Raw genomic sequence first — 9,806 nt, 5'->3', positions numbered from 1 at the left:
GGAACTCCGAGAATGTCCTTTGGGCGTATCGGACACGCAACGGACTCCTACTGGAGAGACGCCTTTCAGCCTAACCTATGGCACGGAAGCCGTTGCCCCCGTGGAGCTCGGACCCCTCGCCTCGGGTGGCCGCGCACCGACCCGAGGCCAATTCAGAGCAACTCCGAGGGAACTTGGATCTCTTGGAAGAGGCAAGGGAAATGGCTCAGGTTCGGATGGCAATGTATCAGCAGAGGGTGGCCCGATATTACAACTCCAAAGTCCGACCGAAGCTTTTCAGAATTGGAGATCTGGTGCTGAGGCGAGCTAAGGCATCTCAACCTACGGAAGGGGGAAGCTAGCGCCAAATTGGGAAGGCCCGTATAAAGTTCGTTGGGTAAACCGACCTGGCTCCTACCAGTTGGAAGCCCTAGATGGCCAAGAAATTCCAAGGGGCTGGAATTCCGCTAACCTGCGGATGTATTACCAGTAGAACAACAAGGCCAGAAAGACAATTTAAAAAGGTGCAACACTTTTCATTTCAATAATTTCTGGTTACAATGGCGTGCTCGTGTGATTACAAGGAATTCCCAGAGGAATTAGGGAGTAAAGAAAGTAAAGAAGAGGTGGGGACCCAAACCCTCAATCCAGGGCGGCTGCAGTCGCCAGAAGTGGGTGCTTCTAACCGGAGGCGCCATCCAGCACCTCACCAAAAAGACGAGGAGCCGCCGCAGAAGAAGCTCCCGCTGCCCCCAGGGAAACGCCGCCTCCAAAGGATATTCCCATCTTCCCCAGTGGTAGGGAAGAGAAGGGATTCAAGGGGGAGAGCATATGGTGGCGCGGTCCCGGATTGAGCGTCCGGCGCAGAGCTCAACCGGGAGGCTGAACTTCAAGGAGGGGAGATGTGATCCCGGATGAAACGCCTAGAGCGGAGTTCCGCCGGGGAGACCCTCCTTGTTGATCCCAGATGAAACGGCTAGTTGGCTGAAGTCGTAAGGGGAGCGCCTCCCCTTTCCTTCGACAGGAGTCTCTCAGTCATATGCCAAGGAGGAGGTCCGCGATCCATGGCAACCTGCAGCTCCGGCTTGGCAAATTCCATCGTACCTGCACCTGTATTTATAGCCAAGCTGCGGCCCCCTGGTAGTTCGATACGGGTGGCTCCAATAAATGCAGGCGCACTGAATCCGGAGCCGTTCCGGCTCCCGAGGCGTATCTCCCCGCGATTTCCTAAGCGTCATTCTCCTTAAATCGCATTCTTTGTGCAGGACAATCCGGGTGACGTATACCCCTAGGTCCACTGTCTCCGCTCGCGCCCAGGCCGCATCCTCCTCGAAGAACCCGCGTATCGCGGCCGCTCAACTAACACTCCTCACCAGCAGCAACTGGCGATCTGATTTCCCAGGTAACGCATTAATTAGCGTTTAATACCCTTCTCGTGTTCCCCCCAGGCAACGCTTGGAGGAGAGGAGAAACACGGTCGCGGCTGGGCACGGAGAAACCCCGATGGGCGGCGAGCGACAAGTGGCCGACCAACGAGTGGAATTTCCCGAGGCTGCCCCTCAGATGCCTGGCTAACCCGATGATCATCCCGGGAGCAGACTAGCCGGAAGCCCCGACCGGTCGCCTCGGCTTGCGCCAGCCTTGGCCGACCAACGAGTGGAATTCCCGAGGCTGCCCTCGGATGCCTGGCTAACCCGATGATCATCCCGGGAGCAGACTAGCCGGAAGCCCCGACCGGTCGCCTCGGCTTGCGCCAGCCTTGGCCGACCAACGAGCGGAATTTCCCTGAGGCTTGACAACCCTCAGATGCCTGGCTAACCCGATGATCATCCCGGGAGCAGACTAGCCGGAAGCCCCGACCGGTCGCCTCGGCTTGCGCCAGCCTTGGCCGACCAACGAGCGGAATTTCCCTGAGGCTTGACAACCCTCAGATGCCTGGCTAACCCGATGATCATCCCGGGAGCAGACTAGCCGGAAGCCCCGACCGGTCGCCTCGGCTTGCGCCAGCCTAGGCCGACCAACGAGTGGAATCTCCCGAGGCTCGGCCCTCGGATGCCTGGCTAACCCGATGATCATCCCGGGAGCAGACTAGCCGGAAGCCCCGACCGGTCGCCTCGGCTTGCGCCAGCCTTGGCCGACCAACGAGCGGAATTTCCCTGAGGCTGACAACCCTCGGATGCCTGGCTAACCCGATGATCATCCCGGGAGCAGACTAGCCGGAAGCCCCGACCGGTCGCTCGGCTTGCGCCAGCCTGGCCGACCAGCGAGCGGAAGAATTTCCTGAGGCCTAACCCTCGGATGCCTGGCTTAGCGCCGGAAGATTTCCTGAGGCCTAACCCTCGGATGCCTGGCTTAGCGCCGGAAGAATTTCCTGAGGCCTAACCCTCGGATGCCTGGCTTAGCGCCGGAAGAATTTCCTGAGGCCTAACCCTCGGATGCCTGGCTTAGCGCCGGAAGAATTTCCTGAGGCCTAACCCTCGGATGCCTGGCTTAGCGCCGGAAGAGTTTCCTGAGGCCTAACCCTCGGATGCCTGGCTTAGCGCCGGAAGAATTTCCTGAGGCCTAACCCTCGGATGCCTGGCTTAGCGCCGGAAGAGTTTCCTGAGGCCTAACCCTCGGATGCCTGGCTTAGCGCCGGAAGAGTTTCCTGAGGCCTAACCCTCGGATGCCTGGCTTAGCGCCGGAAGAATTTCCTGAGGCCTAACCCTCGGATGCCTGGCTTAGCGCCGGAAGAGTTTCCTGAGGCCTAACCCTCGGATGCCTGGCTAGCGCCGGAAGAGTTTCCTGAGGCCTAACCCTCGGATGCCTGGCTTAGCGCCGGAAGAATTTCCTGAGGCCTAACCCTCGGATGCCTGGCTTAGCGCCGGAAGAATTTCCTGAGGCCTAACCCTCGGATGCCTGGCTTAGCGCCGGAAGAGTTTCCTGAGGTTTAACCCTCGGATGCCTGGCCTAGCGCCGGAAGAACTTCGGGAATCAAAAGTCAGCAAGAAGCAACCAAGAGCAAAAAAAAAAAAAAAAAAAAGAGGACGAGGGCGAGATGAAGAAATATTCAACGTGCATTAATTTTCAGGGCCGAGGCCCATACAATTGGGCAAAACGCCGACATACAAAAATAAAAAAGACAATGAAAGGTACAAGAGGTCAGCTTGGAGGAACTCCCGGGTCGGGAACGCCGGGCTCGTCCGCGGGAGGTAGGGAAGCAGCAGGAGAACCAGCAGGCGATGGCGCCGGAGAGGAGTCCAGGAGGGAGATCTCGCTCAGGTCAACTTCGGGATACTTAGCCGACACCCTTGCCAGGCCCTCCTCGAAGCCCAAGGTGAAGGCTTCGGCCCCCGCGTCCGACGCGTCATGGACAAACTCGTCAGACTGGCGATAGGTCCGCACTGCCTCCGACATATCATGGGCGAACTCGGCGGACTGGCGATAAGCCTCTACCGCCTGACGCCCGATTTCCGCCCTCTTCTCGGCCAGCTCCGCCTCAGCTCGCTCCATAATCTGAGCCTTGGCCTCCAAGACCTTCGCCACAATCCGGCCTTCGGCCTCAGAGGAGACCCTCAGCAGATCAGCCTGAGCCTCTTTATGCTTCGCCTCGGTAGCAACCCGAGCGGCCTCGGCTTCCTTCAGGCGCGAACGGAGCTCTTGGACGTCCGTGCATGACTTCTCCAGGGCCGACTCCAGTTCGCCTAGTTTGGCTTCAAAAGAGCGGATTCGGTCGCAGGCGTTGTCGGCAGACCGCTGGGCCTTCTCCCACCGCTCTCGATAGTCCGCGATCTTCCGGGACTGCTTTTCAGCCCGTTCCTCCGCCTTCTTGACCCTGCTTTCGAGGCCCGAGGCGGCTTTGAGTTGCTCCCGAGCCTCTGACAGTTGCTCCTCCAGGGCGGCGAAGCCGAGTGCCCGCTCTTCGGCCTCCCGGAGCCTCGCCTCGAGGTCCCCGGTCGTCCTGCCTGCCGCAGCCCGGCCTCCCTCTTCCATTGCTTTCAGCCGGTCCTCGGCCTTCGCCAAAAGCCCCGCCTGTTCCTTGTAGCACTCCTCCAGACGGATCATGTACTGGGCGAGCTAAGAAATAGAAAAAATAAGGGAGTCAGGCGGAGAACAACAGAGCCAATAAATGGTGAAAGACGGCCAGAAGAACACTCACCGACATGAGACAGACGCAGCTGGCGGCCCCAACGTCAGAGACATCCAACTCCCGGACCCGCCGACGGTCCTTCTCCAGCAACACTGTTTCGATGAGATTTCGGGCGCCATCGGTAGTGAAGGCAGACCCCGATTTCTCCCCGGAGCCGGATGGTGGTTCTGCAGCCTTACCCTTATCCATCGCCTGGGGAAGAGTCCGGGCTGATCGCGCTCGGGGCGGGGGTCGCCCCAAGAATTGATAGGGTCCCGCTCGGCCGGGGGCCTCGGCGCGTCCCTCCTCGAGTCATCAGGAGCCGACCGAGTCGAAGGCCGGGTCGGGGACCGATCACGTCGGACCCGTCCGGTCTTGAGCAGGCTCAGGTGGGCACCTCCGGAGTAGCGGCAACCTTACCACCGGAGGGCTGATACAGCGTCAGCTGCCGGTCGGTGCCCCGGACCCGGTGGGCCCGGACTCGTCGGTCGGCATCGGAGGTATCTCCTTACGGGACTTCTTCGCCGGTGGGGCCCCCGCTCGGAAGAGCTCGTTTCCTCCTCCGGACTGCTTCCAGCAGGGACGCCCTACCAACAGCCTTCGACTTCACCGACCGCATGACGTCGTCGACCTCTGCAAGAAGGACGGGATAGTCAGGGACTGAGAAACCGAAAGGAAGAAGGAACGAAAGAGAAGAAAAGAGCTAAAAAAACGATGGCGGACTCACGGTCGTGGGGACCGAGCTCAAACCGACGTTCACCAAGGTATCCTCAGAAATAAGGCGGCCCCACCGGGGGAAGCTGGCCCTCGGCGACCAACCCCTTCAAGGCGGCGACGCCCTCGGATTCCTCCCTCGACAACTTCGACAGGCCAATTGGGGACTTCACCGGCGTCCCCCAGATTGCCCTGATTTCCCAGGAGGGGTCTGCATCAACGAAAAAGAAGCGCTCCTTCCAGTGGTGAATGGAGGTAGGACCCTCCTTGACAAGGCCGCACCCTCGCCGCGCTGCGAAGCACCACCACCCTTTATCCTGGGGGTGGCCACTCAGGCCGTAGAGCTCCCAGAAAACGTTCAAGGTGGCGGGAATCGCATGCAAGCGACAGAGAACCTGGAAGACCGTCAGAGCACGCCACGAGTTCGGCACCAGTTGCGTCGGTGCCATTCCTAAACCCCGGAGCACCTGTAAGACTAGGTCTGAAGGGGGAAAGCGGAACCCGGCCTGGAGGATGCCCTCATTGATGGCGATCTTCCCTCGAGGAGGATGAGACATCCTCTCCTCAGGCCCTGGGAGCGTGACATTGCAGGCCTCGGGAAGGTGGTACCGAGCCACAAATCCGTCTAAGTCCTCGGCGACCAGTTTTGACTTGATGCTATCTGCTCCCACTTCGCCCATCCCTAATGGCCAATAAATCTACGGTCAGGACGGGGTCAAGAAGGAGGGAAAGGCCGGAACGACTGGGGTGCACTAGTACAAAAAGAAAAAGTATGAAGAGCTCAAAGTAGAAGAGTGGGAAACTCACTTGAAGAGGAGGAAGAACGGCTCCGAGAGCGTCAAAGGAAAAGCAAGCGAACGTTTCGGCGGCAACAATGGCAGCGCAAAGGAGAAACTCGAAAATGTCCGTAAAGAAGAAGACGGACGGGGGAGGGCCCCCGATTAAATAGGCGAAAGGGCAAGTGACGCCTCGATGGCGCCAGAAGACGCCTGGCCGCCGAAGGGTCGCTCGCACCCCAAAGGCGAATCGACACCATTAAGGAAGGATGTCCGCCGAAATCCTCAGGTTGCCAGGTCAGCAGCAACCGCCATACGCCATAAAGAAGGCGGGAAGCTTGAAGCGCGCGCGCCTCTCCGAAGGATGGCGGCAATCTCGAAACATCACTCCCTTCACCTGTTCCCCTTCTGGTTCCAGGCTCGGAAGTGGGGGGCTACTGTTATGGGGGAATTAAGCCGCCATGCCCCACGTGATCGGCACGCGTATCCAGGAAAGCTACAGCTGCCCTATGATCCAGCACTCCGACCCCGAGTCGGACCTCCTCGGCTCCGCAGCCCGACCCCGGGTCGGCTGCCCTATGATCCAGCACTCCGACCCCGAGTCGGACCTCCTCGGCTTCGCAGCCCGACCCCGGGTCGGCTGCCCTATGATCCAGCACTCCGACCCCGAGTCGGAGATCTTTTGATAACGACAGGCTATTCTCCAGAGGCACGCCGCGGCCTCCTGCTCCACTACTCCCTGCAACGGCTGTACCCGATGCTGCCCACGATCTCCTGTATCAACCGTACAAAGCGGAGCTCCACTACGCCCTGTCATGGCCGTACCCAGCGCTGCTCCACGACGCCCGGTAACGGCCATGTCAGTGGCCATTCTATCGTGCCCCACGACGACAAACCCCCCTGAGGGACCTCCCAGCCAGGTATATACGCGGCTGGGGGGAGAAGGGGGGGAGGTAAGCAAGACCTCCCAGAGCACTCTCTCCCACTTGTGATTATCATCTCTCCTCCTCCAATCTCCTCTGACTTGACCGTCGGAGGGCCATCACCACCCTGGTGGTGGTGCAAGGCTTGTTTGCAGGTTCCTTGGCGGAAGGTGGAGCGCAACCAGCACCAACCAAGACAACTCAGGCGGAACCCCGTTCACACCGTCGTGTCAATCGTTCACGGTTTGGACCACCAGCAACAGATGGTATAATAATTATACTAACAATAAAAATATTATAAGCTGATATAATTTTTTATTTTTTGCAGGAGCTCTAAAAAATACTCTAATAAATATATTAATAAAAATATAAATTAATATAGAATTGTACTGACCAAAAAAAATTATACATATATATATTTTAGATTACACCGACTCAATGGATTCCACCCACAAAGCAGGATGTAAGATACGTAGGATGCGGCATAGATCTCAACGCGATGGATTCTCCGGGCCGGGCTTCCGTTCATCATACAAAATATCAAAGAAACGACGGAAACCAGAAAAGAAATAGGCAAAGAAGCAGAATTGAAAGAACGAGCAAGAACGAGGATTTCCACTGCCTCCCCCACCCTCACCGCCATTGCGGGGCCGCAATTATAGGAGTGAATTTGTGAGCACCGAAGCCAGAATTTGATGCGGTAGTAAAAATTTCTTTCGCTTGGATTTGATGGAACAAAGCAAACAAATCCTAAGGAGCCGGGGAAAGAGTAAAATCAGAGAAAGAAAGATGTGGAAATCTAGTTCAAACTCAGCTCGAGAAATCAGAAACACCTAGAAATTTGAACTGTAAATTCCCACGCTATCAATCCCGCAGTTAGTGTTAATTCAAGTACTGGAACATCGAGAACCACTTCCATCGATTGACGGTGTGATGCAGGACGGAGGAAGAAGGAAAAGAGAGAAGAAGAGGAAGGAGGGGAGGAACCGTAGACGAGCACGTGAGTTCCTGGCCGCTTGCTTTCCTTTATCGCTTCTCCCACTCCACCGCACCTCTCATCGCGAGGGGCGGAGTTCGCGGTGAAAAATATTCCAATTTCCAATTCCACCTTACTAAAAATTGATGGGCAAAAACACAAAGGACGACAAAATAGGAAATCAATCAATTGATGGTAATTTTCTGAATAGAGATGACAAGATTCCAAAACGAAGACAACTTTTGTACCAAAAAAGGAACGAAGACGCCTTTTTATGCTTTCCTCTCTTCTTCTCCTCCCCTCTCGTTCGCGTCCATGGCTCGCCCCTCCGTTCTTGTTATCATCTCTCTCGTCCTCTCTGTTCTCCTCCTCGTCCCCTGCCAAGCCCGATCCCGATTCACCTCCAAAACCGGCGGCGGCCTTCCATTATTAGAAAAGGAGGAGGAAGTCGCCGTCGTAAAGGAAGAAGAGGGCGCAGCGGAGGACGGAGTGCGAAGGGCGGTGGATTCACATCCGCGACCTCCCGCCGCGGTTCAACACCGACCTGCTCCAATCCTGCGACGCCTTCCCCCTCTACGACGACGGCAACTTCTGCCCCTATCTCGGCAACCACGGCCTCGGCCCCCGCACCCACAACCGCTCCCGGAGCTGGTACCCGCACCGACCCCACATGCTCGAGCCCTTCTTCCACCGCCGCCTTCTCGAATACCCCTGCCTCACCCCCGACCGGCCCTTGCCGACGCCGTCTTCCTCCCGTACTACGCCGCCCTCGACGCCCTCCCCTTCCTATAACCATCCGCCCTTTTCCAACTCTTGCGCCTCCATGGCCGCGACCTCGCCGACTTCATCCGCCGCGACCGACCCGCCATCTGGGGTCGGCGCCGCGGCCACGACCACTTCCTCGTCCTCGCCCGCCCCGCCTGGGACTTCTCCCAGGACCTCGACGCCGACCCCCCCCTCTGGGGCACCTCCTTCCTCCACCTCCCCGACTTCCTGAACGTCACCGTCCTCTCTCTCGAGGCCCGCCCCTCGCCCTGGCAGGAGCGCGCCGTCCCCCACCCCACCTCCTTCCACCCGGGCACCCTCGCCCGCCTCGAAGCTTGGCTCGCCCGAGCCCGCCCCGCCCGCCCGCACCAACCTCATGCTCTTCGTCGGCGGCGGTGGCGGAGGCGGCCCCAACATTCGCCGGCAGCATCCGGGCCCAGTGTGAGAACCGGACCGACATCTGCGAGGTGGTCGACTGCTCCGAGGGGTCCTGCCTCTCACGACCCCATCCGGTTCATGCGGCCCATGCTCCGGTCCAACTTCTGCCTCCAGCCGCCCGGCGACACGCCGACCAGGCGTCCACCTTCGACGGGATCCTGGCTGGGTGCATCCCGGTGTTCTTCGAGGAGATCGGGGGCGCGGGCGCAGTACGGGTGGCACCTCCCGAAGGACCGGTTCGAGGAGTTCTCGGTATTTATTCCGAAAGAGGAGGTTGTCTTCAACGGGCTCCGGATCGCCGACGTTCTGGCGGCGATACCGCCGGCGGAGGTGCGGCGGATGCGGAAGAAGGTCCTGGAGCTGGCGCCAAGGGTGATGTACCGGCGACACGGCAGCTCGGCGGCGCTCCGGGCGCGGAAGGACGCCGTGGATCTGGCCATCGACGGGGTGCTCAGTAGGGTCGGCCGCCGGGTCCGGCGCTGGCGGACGGGGAACCGGATCTGCTGATCTACGATGACGACGCCAACGGGGTGTAGGATGGACGGTCTCGATTGGCTCTAGGGTTTTCCTTTCCTGTTCTTTTGTTTTTCTCTCATTTCTTCTTTTCCTAATTCCTAGGAAAGAATATAGGAGGAAGTTTTGTAATTGTTACTTTGCGTCATACCTAAATTGAGCAATTTGCTGGGATGATACCACGGAAAAAAGAACGGTGGATAAACCCAATTGCTAGGTTGCCTGGCGTTAAATTAAACTTATTAGAGATATATTAGATGTTGAGAATTAAGCTTCTGGTGGTTATTTTGTTTTCTAATCTATTATATTGGTGTAATTTTCACAAGTGGAGCCTATTTATTAAGTGCTAATATATTGGACGCATTGGAAGCATGAGCATTGAGATGAGAGCAATATTCTACTTGCTGTTCAGGGTGATCCAGTATGAGTCTTAGTGATGTGCATCTGGTTGCAATTTAAAGTTAGATTAGGGTTGGTGGAAGCTAGCATCTGAAACAGATGTACTCCACATCATCAGTACATCTTCGGACTCTCTCTCCCTCGTTCACACTCTTCACTGCATTGATGCTTTTTTTGTTCTCTTCCTGGAGATCAAGCTCAATTCTTACCTCAAC

General features: G+C 57.7%; 1 pseudogene; it reads left to right on the top strand.

The window, feature by feature from the left end:
• Window positions 1-9,542, top strand: part of LOC103712165 — a 16,318-nt pseudogene extending 6,776 nt beyond the window's left edge.
• The last annotated feature ends 264 nt before the right edge of the window (window positions 9,543-9,806 follow it).

Source organism: Phoenix dactylifera, chromosome 5 (assembly GCF_009389715.1).
Source record: "Phoenix dactylifera cultivar Barhee BC4 chromosome 5, palm_55x_up_171113_PBpolish2nd_filt_p, whole genome shotgun sequence".
In the NCBI taxonomy this organism is placed as follows: domain Eukaryota; kingdom Viridiplantae; phylum Streptophyta; class Magnoliopsida; order Arecales; family Arecaceae; genus Phoenix; species Phoenix dactylifera.
The sequence above is the reverse complement of the archived record's forward strand: the minus strand, read 5'-3'. Positions and strand labels throughout refer to the sequence as shown.